This window comes from Achroia grisella, unplaced genomic scaffold (assembly GCF_030625045.1).
Source record: "Achroia grisella isolate CSIRO2021 unplaced genomic scaffold, CSIRO_AGI_Agris_v1 utg146, whole genome shotgun sequence".
Taxonomy (NCBI): Eukaryota; Metazoa; Arthropoda; class Insecta; order Lepidoptera; family Pyralidae; genus Achroia; species Achroia grisella.
Window position 1 is genome coordinate 2,069,596 of NW_026712636.1, and position 17,483 is coordinate 2,087,078.

At 32.0% G+C, this 17,483-nt stretch overlaps 1 protein-coding gene across 1 annotated transcript in view; it reads left to right on the forward strand.

The window, feature by feature from the left end:
- Positions 1–1,012: 1,012 nt before the first annotated feature.
- Positions 1,013–17,483, forward strand: part of LOC131855598 (interference hedgehog-like) — a 54,191-nt gene continuing 37,720 nt past the window's right edge. Inside the window, exon 1 of the mRNA XM_059206883.1 lies at positions 1,013–1,187. The gene's annotated coding sequence lies outside the window, so the exon portion shown is untranslated. The remainder of the gene's footprint in view (positions 1,188–17,483) is intronic.

Genomic DNA, 17,483 nt, shown 5'->3' on the forward strand with positions numbered 1-17,483 from the left:
AGTATAGCCGTTTAGCACACCGCCTCACTACTAATGGTCACGGGTTCGATTCCTTGCACTGTGCAAATATTTGTATGAGATTGGGTATTTTATTTGTAGATATATATTTTTAAAATGGATTGTAATGTAATGCTACACCCGCCGGCGCCAGTGGTTTACGCTGGCGGGGCACCAGTGGAAGATTGTAAGTTGAACATGAGGTCAGATCAGTTAGCCCATCGTGGCAAATTCACCAGGAATTTATTACGATGGTTTCCAGGGGGAACCGTGTGGAGGTCAACCTGACATAAAATTAGTCCAGATTACTATCAATCTCCATCCTCCCATGTAGCTATTTATAAAAAAGTATTTGAGTAGCTTGGGACTACATATCGCTGTGTGATTTGTTCAGGGTTATTATTATTATTAATTTAGTAGCCAGTGAGTCTATATGTATTTCTTTTACATTGATCATTTATTATCACTCCACTGCGAATTCGCTGAAAGCAAACCGTTGGTGTTTATGATATCCCATTACGCGATATCCTTGCCGTAACTATTTTATTGTAAAAAGAACAGAACTAAGAAGAAAGAACATCTATAACGTTGTTTATACATCCAATCGACTATAGGTATTATTTCTATTACAGTCATAGGCAAAGTTGTGATTTGTTTTCGATACCTACTTATTTTGTGGAACAAAATAATATGTGCATATTGTAATCTAAACCTTTGGCTATATATCTATTCGTTTGCTTTCTGGCCTTGGCATATTAATTTTAACTAAATACTATCATACTTAGAATATCTTGACAGGTTCCTAAAGCCCCATTCCCAAGTAACTTGTTTCAAAAGAGCTTTTGTTTTTTCTTGTTCGTATGGAAGAACTCGGCGCCCGCGCCTTGTCCGTACATTGGCGCCTTTCTTTAACCGATAGAGACAGATCGCTGACCAACCGTATGTAAGAAAAAGACAGGCATAGTGGACTACGTCACAGACAGACAAGCTAAATGAATCCAGTTTGCTTGTATAAGCAGGCGAGGTAGACGTACGCGCTGTTAATAATATTTTTCACTAGTGATGTAAACAAAAATGATATTTTTTTAGTGAATTAAGATTGTTATTGACAGAGTGCAGTGAAGAATATGTTTTAAAAGTGCAGTACGGTTGTTACATGAGAGGATTGTGGTGGAAATTTCGAGAGAACGGTAAGAATAACTAAGGATGGATACCCATTCCCTCCCGTTCGTCCCTCTTCAAAGAATGCGATGCACCTCGGCTTTGAACTCGGGCGCACCTTGCGAGTTGCTTTATCGGAAATATTCTCTGGGAATGACACAATTACATATCTGCTTGTTTATTTTGAACGTGTAATGGGTACCTATTATTTTAAATTCTGTAGGCATTTACTTATCCCATGTGTTATGATGTTTTCCTACGCGTTATGCATTACAAAACACAAAATAAATTTATTACAGCAGATCTATGAATAGAATGGATGTTATTTTTTTACGACACAAATATTAATGTTGCTCACCTGTTTATATAAGGCTAGGCGGATACCTTATTATATTATCTGCTACAGGAGAGTTTTAAAAATCTCGTCGCTACGTTCTGGTAGTAGACATGCAAGTATATTCTTTTATAAATTTGTTTTATTATTTTACATTACTTCTTTACATTTGTAGTATTTACATTATATTTAACAAGTTATACTGCTACCTAGACGACAAAAGCTGTGATTTGAATCTAACCGGCAGGCACCAAAACAATTGTTTTGATTTTCGACTGACTCACCTATGTAAAAATTGTAGATAAACTAAATCCGAAATGTAGCGAAATATATTGATCACATTTCTCCCTAATTACAATTAGAATAAAGGAGCCTATTATTAATTAGTATATAATTGTAATTATTATAGATTTAATAATAAATTAATATTAAGTGGGAAGAAATTGTTAATAATGTAGACTAATGAGCCTATTACTATCAACTTACCATGTCAGGTTGACCTCCATGCTGTTCCCTTTGGAAACCATCGTTATAAATTACTGGTGAATTTGCCGTGATGGGCTAACTGGTCTGATCTCATTTTTTTTATGAATGATAATGGAATGGTGCACCCGCCTGCGCTTTACGCTGGCGGGGCGCCAGTGGAGGGTGATAAGATGAGCATGAGGTCAGGTCAGTTAGCCCATCGTCACAAATTCACCAAGAATTTACCACGATGGTTTCCAGGGGGAACCGCGTGGAGGTCAACCTGTTATGGTACATGCTAGCAATAAGATCATCAGTCCACATTACTAACAATCCCCTTTCCCCCTCCTGATCTTATATTCATCTTATCATCCTTCACTGGTGCCTCGCCAATTGTCGTTTCTTTCTTATACCACCTCACAGATCTAGTTTCATATTGGTATTACTTTCGTTTACTATAATTTCACAACTCTGGAACGTACTGCCTGAAGCCATACGAGATATTCCTAATGAATATTTACAAAAGAAAAATATTTTTTTATGAATACTTTTAAATTTAAGTCATTATTCACCATCTTAATTTATATACATATATTTGGATTTATTTACATATATGCCTATTAGTTATAAATTATACCAGTACCTATAATAATTTGTATGTACGAATTGTAGTTGTTTATCTTTCCTTGTTGTATTAAATATGTCTTTATTTATTACCTTTACATATTTGTTGAATTAATGATTTATTACTTTATTATTATTTCTGTGTCTGTTCTATTAATTTATTACAGTCTGTCCATTTCGTACTTTTGCAGGACGAAACGAATCTACGGATTTTAATTGAATTGCTGGATTTCAAATCATCGAAAATATTTTTTTATGTAGGACATTTTAGCTGCTTGTGGACGTAAATATTTTTGTATTATAATATTTGTTGTCTATAGTCCAGTTTAGTATACATACAGATTCAGTTATTAAAAACTGGCAAGAAATTCGATTGAATTTTCTTTTTTTTTAAAGTCAGTTTTCATTATCTGATTATATGTCTGGTGTCTATGTCTCACACTAAATTAAAATTCAGTTTTTGAACAATTATAATCCTGCACATTTGTCACTTAAATAATCGTAAGATAAGAAATAATATCAAGATAGACTATATTCCGGATATACTATATGCCGGATATAGGTTATATTTTATCCCAAAATATAGTCTGCAAGGGGTGAATGGTGGCGATGTCGAGGGTAATAGCTAGTGAAATGAATGAACGATTAATTTGCAGGCAAACACGGTAAATAGTTACTTACATAATCGTGATGCGACAGAATCCGTGCAAAAAGTTTATAAAATAATTTATTAATTCATAATTTAAAAGCTAAGCTCTTGTCTATGAAGTTCTTGCCATATCTTCTATGCTCTAAAAAAATTAAATAAACATTGAATATTATTAAAAAACTAGAGGTCGTGTGTGCGGGCCTCGAGAGGCTCTTGAGTTGTCGTCGCTATTGCTATTGCTATTATATACAAGGTGTTATTGCGAGCGGGAACACAACTACTATTTTAATAAAAACCAAATACTAGTAAAAATTAGTGTTCCAAAGCAGCCGCCAAAAGGGCTCACAGCGAAGGAAAGTCACAAAACAATATATTAGATAGTCAAAAGTGACGTATAAAAAATAGATATCAAAAATATAAAGTTTATAGAAAGAATGGTAGACAAGCTGCCAGTAACACGAAGTATTCTTTTCGAATAGTCTTGATTGTCAAAAACTTGCTTGTTTGTTTTGATACGAAACCATTTAGGTCAAATCCTACTGTAAGAGTCAAAAGACGAAATCTAATATTTTTGTCAGTTGTCAGTACTCCCTTGCAGTTCCCTTGTTGGGTACATGATAATTTTATTGTCATTGTTTTTTTTGTAGAACGAAATCTTAGGTTATAAATAGAATGAGACTCATCGGACCATAGTTGGATTGTTTAATTGCTGGATGACGTAATAATTTATAGCATTCTGATCATCAATCAATGGCACTCTGCAAACATCCCGCGTTTAGTCTGCGAAGCGAGCGACATATTAGGCAGTAGACAACGCATATACCCAGAGAACAGAAGTTATTTCTCTGATCTGTGCAGTTATACTTACTCTACTCTTTTTGTAATAGTTATGTGTATGCATATGTATATGTTATATGAATATGTCAATAACAATGATTGTCAATAAATGTTTTTCTTACTTTATTTCTTTTTTTTTCTACTCTGTACGCTTGTATGTCACAAATACATATATAATACGATAACAGTATGCCATATATGTATTATATTTTTAACAAGTAAACAATCTAAATTATCATTTAGATTATTTACTTAGTTTTATTATAGAGGAAAGATTAAATTTTTGGTAGTGAATAACTAAAAAATAAACACTAAATCGATATTAATAATTATTATACCCATGTATATAAAAGCGAGAAAAATGTGCAAACATTGTTATAGGTGCATATCTCCTCCATAAAAAACGTGCTACTAGATATTCAAAAGTATGGTCATAAACAAATTGTTGGGTCCGTATATGTATTTGCATCTCCTAAACCAAGAACTTTTAATCCGTATCATTTTGATACGAATTTACATCATTTAGATATTGTTTTACGGAAGGCTTGCTATACCCTCATCAGAATAACTAAAATTACATAATGAATAATTTCACTGCCATAGCTCAGCTTCAAACCCAGACACAGCTTGCAAAGCCAGCTGCTATAAAGCCAACTTTCTACAAATCAGGTATGATTTGTAGAAAGTTATTTAAATTACTTAAAGTAACGTTAAAGTATATATCTTGTTCAACCCGGGAGTTGAAACAGTCCGCTATGTAATCAGCATACTTATGTTTCAACAAGTTATAAGAACTTGGAAGCCGCGTTATTGATAAAACATTCTCATCCTTGAACATTCTTAATTCTTTTCTGAAGCAAACTCCAAACATTTTAATACATCCTAACATTGAATTGATAGCAACATTACAACAATATAAAAAATGAGAGAGAAATTTTGTTCCTTACCACTTTTTTTTAACTTAGAGAAAATATACTACGTAGTCATGTCTTCTGAAATAACCTTTTTTGTTATTAACATTCTAATCATGGTGTTTATAAAACAAAAGCATTCGCACATTTCGCTATACTTTTTGAATAACATTTTAAATTAAAAAAATCTCTAAATTCAATAAATCATCAGCAAATCAAAGTTATTTTAATTGATTTTTGTAATTATAATTATTTTAAAAATATTTGATTTCTTCGATTTGTTTGTATCCCGAATAGCAGACTATTAAAATATCGGACAAATAATGTAAAATTATTTTGAACTAAATAATTTTAACCTTAAGATGACACAAAGTTCTTCTGGCTATTCATTAAATAATTATTACTTAGAATTATCTCGGTCTAACATATAATAATAATCAATTCATTTTTTGTACAATTAATTACTAATTGAGGCTGTAACATTTGTGTGTGTGGGAATCCTCGTGTTACAGATGTTATTTCCTTCCACAATCTGTACCCACGTGACCATGTAAAACAATTCCCACGTGGATGAACTCGCGGGCCATTTAGTGTATTGTAAACAATTGTTACCCGTACCTATGTAGAGTAAATGTACCAATTTTATCTGCCGTAGTAGGGTCCCTGTGCTATGTTTTAATTTAGCAATCGCTGCAGGCAATTTCCCAACGTTAGATATTGTCATTACCTCGCAAGTATATTTCTTACATCGAGTAAAGTATTTTAAATAACATCGTCTTGTTACATGCAGAGTAGGGCTACCAACTATTAAGATGTCATCGGGATGTCCCGATTTCAGACTCCTTTGTCCCGACTAAGGGACTGGCAGTTTGCCAAATGTCTTGGTTTTCAAGAAATACATGATATTATTTTTTGTATATTTGTTGCTGGCCACATTCACATTGCAACGCGTGTCACATGGCTGGCCGAAAATACTGAGTAGGTAGAACCTAACTTGAGAAGCATAAAAGCGAATTACAAAACCAAGAGAAAAACTTTATATATGTATATGATTATTATTCTGTACTTATCTGTTCTTGTATCTATTATTTGATCAACACAGCCTTATTTGAACAACACGACAGTAGACTGGTAGAATATGGCCATCAGATATTAAGTCTAAATGTATAAATTTTTTTGAGCAAAAGAATACATAAATATAATAATAATACTGTTACATTCTGATATATTACACACTCATTTGACGATTTTCTAACGCAATTCCTTTTGCACCTCGCAATGAAATCCCGAAAAATTCATTATTAGAGTTGGCCAACCTATTGTAGAGCCACAATATAAGGCAACTGACAAAAAGAAACCAGTTGTCGTAAATGCCCATCTTTTGCATTTTATGGAGACATTTGTGGAAGAAATAAAAACGAAGTACATACCTGTCATTTCAAACATGAGCCGACGCTTTTAGTGAATTATATTTTTCGTGCTTGCGTCTTAGTAGGTGTTTTACTTATATGTTTGGTTACCTCAGGTAACTTAAGATTTGGTCAATCGGTATCACGAGTATGTCAAGAGCCTACATTACTTTCCTTAGGATGGCAGTAGATTATTTAAGTAGTACATAAAATTAACATTATTAGCCTTTTAATTAATGTGTAGGTGTACGTATCTATTCTTCATAAGAATTTAATAATAAATGATAAAAATGATTATTTGTAGACGTTTATTACGGCAGAGCGCAGTGACAGAAGTGTTATATTAAAACAAATGTATAAAAAGAATTCTTATATTTTTATAAGTAACTGCCAAAGATCCTTATTGTAGGTCCAACATACAGGCATGTTAGGAAACTGTAAAGCTCGCTTATTGTGAATAAAAAAATAAATAAATAAAAGTGAAGTCTATATTTTATCGGATTAGGTGTTATTTGCATTGTCCATTGCATTATTTAATGCATTTATATTGTTCTGTTTAAATTCTGACCGGTATTGAATACTTGTGTAGATTCAATAACTGTTGGAATTTGATCACTAATAGAGAATATCGTAATATTCAGTAGCGGTAGTTAGGTTTCCACACTGAATATTTGTAATGGTAATATGATATAATGATAGCGGAATTAAACAAAATATTATAAATCCATAAAGTAAAATTTAAGCTATTTTTCTATAGTACACATAATTTAGGAAAGGGTTGCCATAAGGTTTAAAATACATTATTAATCATCATCCTCATCATCATCATCATCGCAGCCCGGAAGACGTTCACTGCTGGACATAGGCCTCCCCCAAAGATCTTCACGACGATCGGTCCTGCGCTGCTCGCATCCAATGCCTTCCAGCGATCTTGACCAGATCGTCGGTCCACCTTGCTAGAGGCCTTACATTATTAATATATATGTTCAATATAGAGTTCTCGAGAACAGTTGAGAGCGCCTCTGGCTACCCTGTCTATAATACCAGTCGTGAATTTTTGACACAAGCGATTGCATTAATTCTGTTACTAGACTCTTTCGACAAACGACGGCCTTGTATATACTGTGCCGTTAATGATTTTAACTTCCACCTGGAATAAGCCTCGGACGCTACCACTGTACTTATTAGTTCGTGTCCAACAGGAAATATTTGTTCCAATAATTTTTATACTGACAATAACGTAATTCTGGACAAAACAGGAAAATTACAGTTAGCTAGGTGATATATAATATTGTCGATAAATATTTTATTACCACTGTACGAATTACGTAATGACAGTGGATACGAAAATATATTTTATATTTTACCCATGACTGTACTTCAATTTATTATTTAAATAGTAATTAATTATATTATTGTTCAATAATAAAATTGAACATAACATTGTAATAGTTTTTTTGTTATGGAAACACTTAGAAAATAATCATTGTAATTTTAGTTTTTATATGGTACACTTTCTATTCTGTTTCCATCGTACTCCTGCCAACTGCAATTCTGTACAAATTTATAAAAATAAATAAAATTACAAACGCATTTTTATTGTACACTAACTGCACCCGCGACTTCGCCCTCGTGGAATTTAACTTTATTTTTCTAAAAGAAAAGAAATTTTCTAAAATAAAAGTCGCCTAAGCATCCTTATTATATCAGCTACCTTCCAAAAAACGTTAAATTCTACGAGGACGAAGTCGCGATATACTCGCGAGTAGAGTAGAGCTAGTAAATATATAATTTCCAAAATATTACCTCTTCTAATACCCAACATATAAATCAACTTACAAAACTATATACACTACAAATATAGATAAAGTTATATTATTAGAACACTAGAAATAAATCGACTTAAATACACATAAAATGTTTTTGCTTTTATACAATTTAATTTACATTAATAACGTTACGTAAATTAATAATTGGACTTTGGAATAGTCACAAATATTGTTACTTAAGGATACAATTGAATGTGGGGTACAATTTAAATAATGACTAATTCACGCCGGATAAAATTGTAAACAAATAGAATGACAGAGTATCTTCACACGTCAATTCCTGTTATGATCAGCCTTGCGTCACTAGGAGCAAAACATTTTTTGAATCAATGTGAGTAACATTTTTTTTTCAATAAAATATTATTATTAAAAAAAATAAATGTTATATTGCATATTTCCAAATGTTTGTATAGATTCATATATCAGATTTTTTAAACATGAAAACCATAAGGCATGGCGATTCTTTCCAAAAAAGATCAATTTTTATAATAGATACGGATTGTAATTTGATAAATTTCTAAAAATAAATATAAATTGGGATGGACATCCTTATCACTTAGGGTTATGAAAAATATTTTACGTCCTTGAATATATATATATATATATATATGTATATAAATACACAAAATATTTAAGAACCGTTTCGGAAGAGTATTTTTACAAATACTAGGACGAGAAATTAGATGTTAAATCTTCAATGTTATAAACTGAGAATAGTCGATAATATAATACATTAAAACAAGGAAAAAACCCGTCATATTATGCACCTATTTGCGTATTATAAGAGTCATAAATATGGTGCTTAAATATATTAGGATGCGGATTTCTTAAATACAAAAGTCTTTTGTTTTTAAACAAAAACTCTGATTCAAATCATAGTATAATTTTAGTCCTATAAACTATAGAATATAACAATGTAACTTCCTTTTCCTTACCCTGGGTGGTCTCTATTATTAAGGGAGGAGAGTGGAAGTTAGCACGTGGATTGAGGGTACTTAAAGGTTTTTGTATGTCGGAACTGTAGGAAGCACTTCGATCCTACAGAAATTGATGTTAAATTACCTATTCGCTTTAAGGGCAATTTTTTCAATTTATTTTTATCCTCGCATATGCGTTATGCATAAAATTCAGGAAACGAAAAGATCCCTTGATCCCTTAAAGGATATACGTAAGAACACAGGTCAACGTCGCGTTGGAACTATTTTGTTATATCAATAATGTAATTTAGCAATAGTATATTATGAATTTAATTGTTGAAACTCAGCATTTAGATTTTGACTGACTCACCGGTGATAAAAGGATGAAAAAACATAATCTGTAAGACAGAGGTAGTCTTAGCCCTTACATCGTTGGTCTATACTGACCTTAAAAATACCGCATATGCTTCGAAAATGATTGACAATAAGATATAACAAAGTGATGTACTAGAGTTTTATAGAGGACATCCGTATTGAAGGGTTTATGTATAAATGTATGTGTGTATTAAGAAATATACATATATATACACATATATTTTATTTTTATTAAATACCCGTGGAAAGCTGGGATGGACCACTATTATCAAATATACCCTATATATAGTGAAATGAGGTCACGTTAAGTATTGCGTTGACAACGGCTTTTGCGATTCGTTCAATTGGCATTCTCAATATGTCATACCACCTCAATAAACGGGGTCTCAATTTTGTGACCCTTACAATGAGATTGTTTTTTTATATCCTTCTTACAAAAATAAAAAGAAATGTACTAATAACAAAAATTGTAAAAAGGAAAATGAGTAAATAATTATACCTTATTATTGGTTATATTAGAACTGATGCAAAAGACTGTCTTATCGCTTAGTAATCTCTTCCAGACTACCTTTGGGCTAGAGAAAGTAACATAAAGATAAGAAAATAAAATAAAGAAATGTCATTGGCAACTGATAAGTAATCTGTAATTTTCTGTAATTCGCTGCTACGAAATTATAACATATATTCATAGCAATTTAGTTAACAGGGGTTGCTTGTTGGCGTGAACGCTAATGAACGGAGCGTAGAGCGCGGAGCGCGGAGAGATCTTAGAGATCGGATTTGCATTCCATGTATCGAAACGAAACTCCGAAAGGGCTTGACCGATAGAGACCAAAACTTAATCGAAGGTCGACCTTCAGGCCTCCATCTCAACATGTGACCTAGTGTGTAAACAACACATCGGTAACTTGCTTGTTAAATTTTATAATATCTATCTAAACGAGCCAAGGCACTTAAATATAATACTTATTAATGAAATGCGTAAGTAACATAACGACAAATACCTCTCCTTATATTTTTATTCAATTTTGGGAATTCTAATATGTATATCTCCATAAACCTATCATTTATATGTGGTATATTTGAAGATTATCTTTAGTCATATGTTATACCTATCATTATGCTCCATCTATGTCGAATTCGTTTACAATATCGTTTCTGAAAGAAGTCGCACCAAAAAACTGGTTAAATTGGATTTATAGAGCGTCGTAAAACAAATGTGTCGTATAGTAAACAGCCAATGATGCCACATTGAAACAATCACCCTAAAATTTGGGAACTTTTGTGGGAATGGAAAAAATTTGGAGATTTGTAGGGGGAAGAAAATTGAAGTGATAAACTGTTTGAGACGCTAAAAATAATATGGTTAATTGGTCATGTGATGTACTTTCGTAGTACAGCTTTAATTTACAGACTTGCTCCTTTTCCCCTGAACCTGAATTTTGTAAGAATTTTTAAGAGCATTGTGACTTAGTTGTTTTCTACTTCTACTTACTACACCCAAGAGGTCGTGCGTTCTATTCTGGTGGATACCGAATAATACTGCATGTCATTATACATTTATGATTCTCTGATCTGAAAGGAACCGATAAGGAAACCAAAAATTAATCCTAGAGACTCGCCTCTTGCTTTGTTGGATTCAAATATACCTACAGAAAATGCGTGTTATATATATTGTTATATTACTAAAGAACCCGATTGACCGCAATGTCACCCGATGTTAAGTGATGATCTGAGCTGATACACGCAAGCTCAAATAGTGTCTATTCAGTCTTGACATGAAAGAACCAATGTTGTAATGTAATATAATATCGACAGTTGAGAATGCCTCTGACTACTCCCTTTTTGCATAAACAGTTATGAAAAAAGGGAATCAGAGTCAGAGGCAGAGAGAGATGTTATGTTGTTTTTTTATTTTGGGGGAAAAATCTAAACGGTTACGTGTCAACACAGCAAACAGAGATATAGTGCTGATACAGCGAGAAACGTATCTGTGGAGCTCTCAAGACAGTCGACTGTTGATGTGTTTACAAGATCTTTTCAGTCCATGAATAAATTCAGGCATAAATTTTTTAGCTCGCTACGCAAGTCAAACATAATCTTTTCATGTCTTGAATATTTAATGAACCATAATTACGTTTCGTTATTTAGTTATGTATGTTTAAATGTGTTTTGATAAGAAAACCTGCCAGTACCTATGGTTTATTTTAGTTCATGGATTAATGGAAAATTTTGACCGTAAGGAAGAGCCATTTCACGGTCTTGGTAGTTTAAATGTTTTGCACACCGCTTTACTTCCGATGGTAGCGGGTTCGATTTTGATATTGGAATTTAAGATTGACGAATTGGAATTGATGTACGATTATTTGTATTAGTCTGTGTTTTCTATGTATTTTATGTGTAAATTAAAATTGATAAAATAAAATATTTCTATCTATTGTTTAATACCTAGAACAAAGCTTTGCTTGGGACTAGATGGCGCTGTGTGAAGTGTTCCGAGTTATTATTATTATCTACTAGCTACCCATCCCGGCTTTTCACGAATGTACATGTATTATACATATAAACCTTCCTCTTGAATCACTCTATCTGTTAAAAACACCGCTTCAAAATCCGTTGCGTAATTTTAAAGATTTAAGCATACATCAGTCCGTCCCTGACAGACAGCGACAGCTACTTTGTTTTATACTATGTAATGATTATTAGTTTATATCTATGTATGTTTACCGAATTGGATAATTTCATTCTAGATACTACAATATGTACGGCATTAAATATTTACTAAGTTTGTTAGTATTCAATTAAAATTCTTAATTTGCATAAAATACAGGTCGCCAGGTTGTTATAATACAAAAGAAAGTATAGTAAGTGTATAAAATATATTCTACTTTTAGTACGTACAAATATTGTTTTTTTTTTAAACTAGATTACACTGTTATCGTCTATATTTACCTATTTATTAGGTTTGTGTTTTTCTACAATGTCAATAATTAGCTAGATAAATAATAAATATGACGTTGGTCTATAAAAAGTATTTATTATACCACAGTAATAGGGTATTGAGTCCATATTACTGACAATCCCTTCCCTCCGGTTATAAGGGTTGAGGAAGGCCGAAAAAGAGACGGATGGACTGTGTGAAAGATGATATGGTAAGAAAGAGTAAATAACTAGATGACTGCGAACAGGGATGAATGGAAGAGAAAAACAAATTACGCCGACCCCAAATAAATGGGATAAGGAAGAAGCAGATGACGATGATATGGGTATTGTTTAAATGTGCGATGAATAGTATTATTAGAGTAATACTAAGCAAAATAAAAAGAAATTGACCTGTTGAGTTTCTTATAAAACTTTTTAGCATTTCTTAGCTGGAAGCAAAGGATAGCGAATACACGAAATTTCATATGCATAGATATGTGACAAATACTGTTGTTCTAAATGAATGAATATTTTTTGTCGATTATTTTCATAATCGCAATGAAATAAGGTATTTTTTTTTATAAGAAAAGCGAGTTGATGCTTGGTAATATATCTTGAAACGCCTCCGGTTATCACGGTGTAGCGGTTTTGATAGATGCCCAGCCCATTTACCCTCGGCCCTGTTCAAATGTTATATTGTATAGCAGGATAGTTTCGTTTGTATATTTATGTGTACCTATTTGTGATAAAATGAACCTGTATTTGTGTAAGTTCATCTATCTACCTTTGTAGTAGTCTTCTCGGAGACTCGCCTCATTAATAAAAAACAGTTTGAGCTATTATAAAGACTAGGTTACCCAGTGGTTGAAATTCGACTATAATGAATTAACAAATGCAGTGGACGTCTTCCGGGCTGAAATGATGATGATGATGATGATGGAAGTTATTTTTTTTACATAAACTAGAGCTAGTTACATATATGATTGTGTATATATGTGTTGTTAATGGATAATGCTAAAAATATATTCTGAGTATTAAAGGGCGTGTTGTAACGCGTTCCTATATTATATATTTTTTTTGTAAAAATCCATTTAAACCTTTCATCTCCATGTTATATTTTTGTCTGTTGTATTTAACAATTTAACGCTTTGCTTTTATTTTATATTGCATCAGAATTGTTTGTAATATATTGGTTTTGTAAATGTGTTGCGATGATGGTTATCGTGTTTGCTAAAAATAAATTTAGCATTTATGTTATAAAGATGTATATTTTCAATTATATATATTAGAATTATTAGTAAGTGAAGACATATGATAGTATGACTGGTAATATGTTGGCTAAAAGATTCGAATTTAAATAGCGTAACATATTGTTGACTACGTAAAATAGACGATTTTTACTAAAAAAAATAGGAATTAGAATTATTTGGAAATATATCGATAATACATAAAAAATTCTAAATATACTGTTGTTCTATTTAAAAAGTATAACTAGAGATAAAAAGCTTCGTGATATAGCTAACGTATTTATTAAAAAAACAAATGTAGCATAAATACTAAAACATGTTCGACACTAGCGTTTTACCGCGACTTTCTTTGCGTTTTTTAAATAGAGGACAACTTATGTTCATCGTCATCTATTTCACGTCAAATTTCATTAAGTTTCGTTCAGCTGTTTAATAGTGAAAACGTACGTAACATATAGACTGACAGACGCACTTACGCATTTATAAGATAAGTGTGGATATAGAGAATTATACCACCCATGATGCAGTCAGTTTCATCGTCATTCGCCGAGTCAAGGATGGTCAACTTTATCTCAAGGGGTCACGTATTAATTATTATGTACTACAGAAACTATTTTATTGTTACCATCCAAACTTCTCTATTATATCTCTACGAAACATCCACTAAAAGTCTTATGCTTCTATTGTTTAAAATAATTTGATATTTCTTACTAATATTATAAACGTGGAAGTTTGTGAGTGTGGATGTGCTAATGGATGTTTGTTACTCTTTCACGTAAAAATAACTCAATGTATTTTAATCAAACGTTATAATAATATACCTTATACATCAGAATCTATTTTATCATAAGCTATTTTCACAAGGGTGAAACCGCAGGCACAGCTTTTTTTTATAAAGGCTTCCATTCGCAGTATATTCCTACATTTTATTTAACATACATTTATATTTTTTGTATTTATTATGCTTCGATGAATAATTTTAATGATATCTATGTTGTAATAATAAACAAGCATCTATATATATCATAATCGAACATATAAAAACTCAACATAAATTAAAGAATATACACCAATGAATTATTTAGGTCATGCTTCGGTAAAAAGAACAATTCTGAACCTACATCCAAAAATACAATTTTATTGTATGTTTACAACCCGCAATTTAAAATTTTATTGTAGTTCTAAGCTTAAATTCGGACAGACAAAAGGCCCAGTCATCATGAGTTCTTAATTCAAAAATATTCAAATTATTTCTACCATAGAGTTTCCGTGTTTTTATTTTATTTTTTTTGTTATTCGCACTGAGTAAAGAAACACTACGTTTTAAGAGTTTACACACCTCTTATAATAAGAATGAGACTTCATCACCTCCAGTGTTGAAAAGAATTTGCAGTTTCATTTAAAATTGTTTTGTTCTAAGGCACGCGGCCCTGTTTATGAGAACGAAACCTTAAAAATTAACCTGTACTACAATTTGTTTACAAATATTCAATATTAAAAAAGTGCCAGCACAGTTGCTTATAAAACATTTTTTCTGTAAGTAATGGCTTGTTATTCGATATATAACGTTGCACGTGCCCTTTTTACAGACACATACAGGATCAAAGCAGATGCGCGGAAATTAATACAAACCAAGTAAAGTAGTTATTAAAAATAAATCTGGCTTTAAACTTCAGCGCTGCTATAGATTGATTGATTTTTCATCTAACAAGATAGGAGCATCACGTTGAGAAGCGTAAAATTAACTATACTGTCGACAAGTTTGGAACTTATAACGCAATTCGTAAGGTTCATATTTGTATGAAGAAAATAAAATAGGTATCTGTTTTTAGGAAACCTGTAATAAAATGTGGGTACTTTAGCGTAGAGCACACGCTCGTAATGAGGTAACTGAAAATATGTGATGCTTCAAATATTCGATCGAGCCGATAAGACACGTACAGTCTTTACACTAAAATCTTTGCTGCTTTTACTCGATTCGCCCATTCCTTACATCTATACTAATAATATTAACCTCTAAGTTGTGTGTATCTGTTACATGTACATATAGTAAATAGGCCTGCTTAACAAAGATTTGCAGATTTTGGTAGAGGAAACGTCTCTACACATCCTATGTGTTTGTAGCCCACTCAAGCAAGAACGAAATATCTCTTTTGGAAAGTAAATACTGCCCTAAGAAGATAAAAACCATTGCTCCTAAGAATATCCTTTAATTCTTGTCCCTGACGGCACTTGGCAGTGAAGTCTTAAAAAGGGGCGAGCAAGATAGATCTGTGCAGGTCGCAGTGCTACAGGTTCTCTTTAGCACCGAGTAATAACCCAAACCTTTCAATAAAAAATAATAGTAAAAAACATATCCTTTTATGACAAAATGAACGAATGGATTATATAAGATTTTTTTTGCTAGTTACAACTTGTTATCAAATATATGGTATAACTAAAAATTGGCTACTGAAAAATCACGTCCTAAAAATTATGAAGCAATAAATATTCTCGCTCCCATTATGACCCACGTATGGAATATCTGTATACATTTGGCTGGTAACATAATATACAATTACAAATTTAGTACATATATTTTTTATATATTACTAATTGTGGCCGCGGTTTCACCGTTTCATTATATTTCAATATATAAATTTCGATATAAAATATAGCCTATGTGTTATTCTGATGCATAAGCTATGTATATTACTGTAAAGTTTCATCAAAATCCGTTCAGTAGTTTTTGCGTGAAAGAGTAACAAACATCCATACTTACAAACTTTCGCATTTATAATATTATTAGGATACTGTATATAATGGTACGCTTTCTTCAGTCCTTATATGGGTAGCTATTATATATCGAGGTAACTTCCAAATTTGGCTGTACAAATGTACCAATCAGTATGTATAATAACATCAATATTGTAATTTGCTTAATTTTTTATTTTATATGAATAAATAAAATATTACTGCTCCAAATATATTTGCTCCTATTTCCAAGTAATATCGCCGTCGTTCTATTGAACATTTTCGGGAAAATTATGATAATTTCTATGAAGATCATGAATAGGAGCCAAGCGAGAGTAATGAAGGGAACGACGCGCGCTTTGATTAGCTAATTCAATTTTATTTCACAATTTGAGACTATTTCCCATTGTCGTTTTTACTATTGATGATAAGAATGTAGCAGGTAAACGAATTTTTTTGAAATATTATTTTTACGGCCTCTGTGTTCTAGCAATGTTTGCTGGAGGAATATTGCAATGTTTAATTTGTTGTATTAATGAAATAAAAAATGTTTAGAATGTATTGAACACTGCATTTAGTAGTGACGCCACGGAATGTTCGAGAAGATGTGCAAAATGTATATAAAGTTAAATAAAATAACATCGATGTTCCATGCGTGACATTACAAATTTGAATTTTATAGTATTATTTTTAAATGTAAATTATTTGCGATCGCAAACAAGCGGTTTAGCTCACCGCTTTACTTCCGATAGTCGCGGGTTCGATTCTTCGCACGGTGCTAATATTTGTATTGCTGTATGATTGTTTATAAAAATAATTATACTCACGAATACAAATGTTTGCACTGTGCTTTAATATAAAAATTGAAGAGTTTTAGGCTTTGTTTTTCTCAACACTGAATAATTTTTAACGAAAGTGAACGGACAGAGTCAATGTCTGCTGGAGTCGAAGTCGTGACCTTTGAAGTGTGTATGTAGGGGTAGTAAATCACTAGGCCATGATGGTTACTAAGTAAAATACGTTACGAAATCAATAATAACATCCACAATGTTTGTTTTGAAATGTGATCGCAC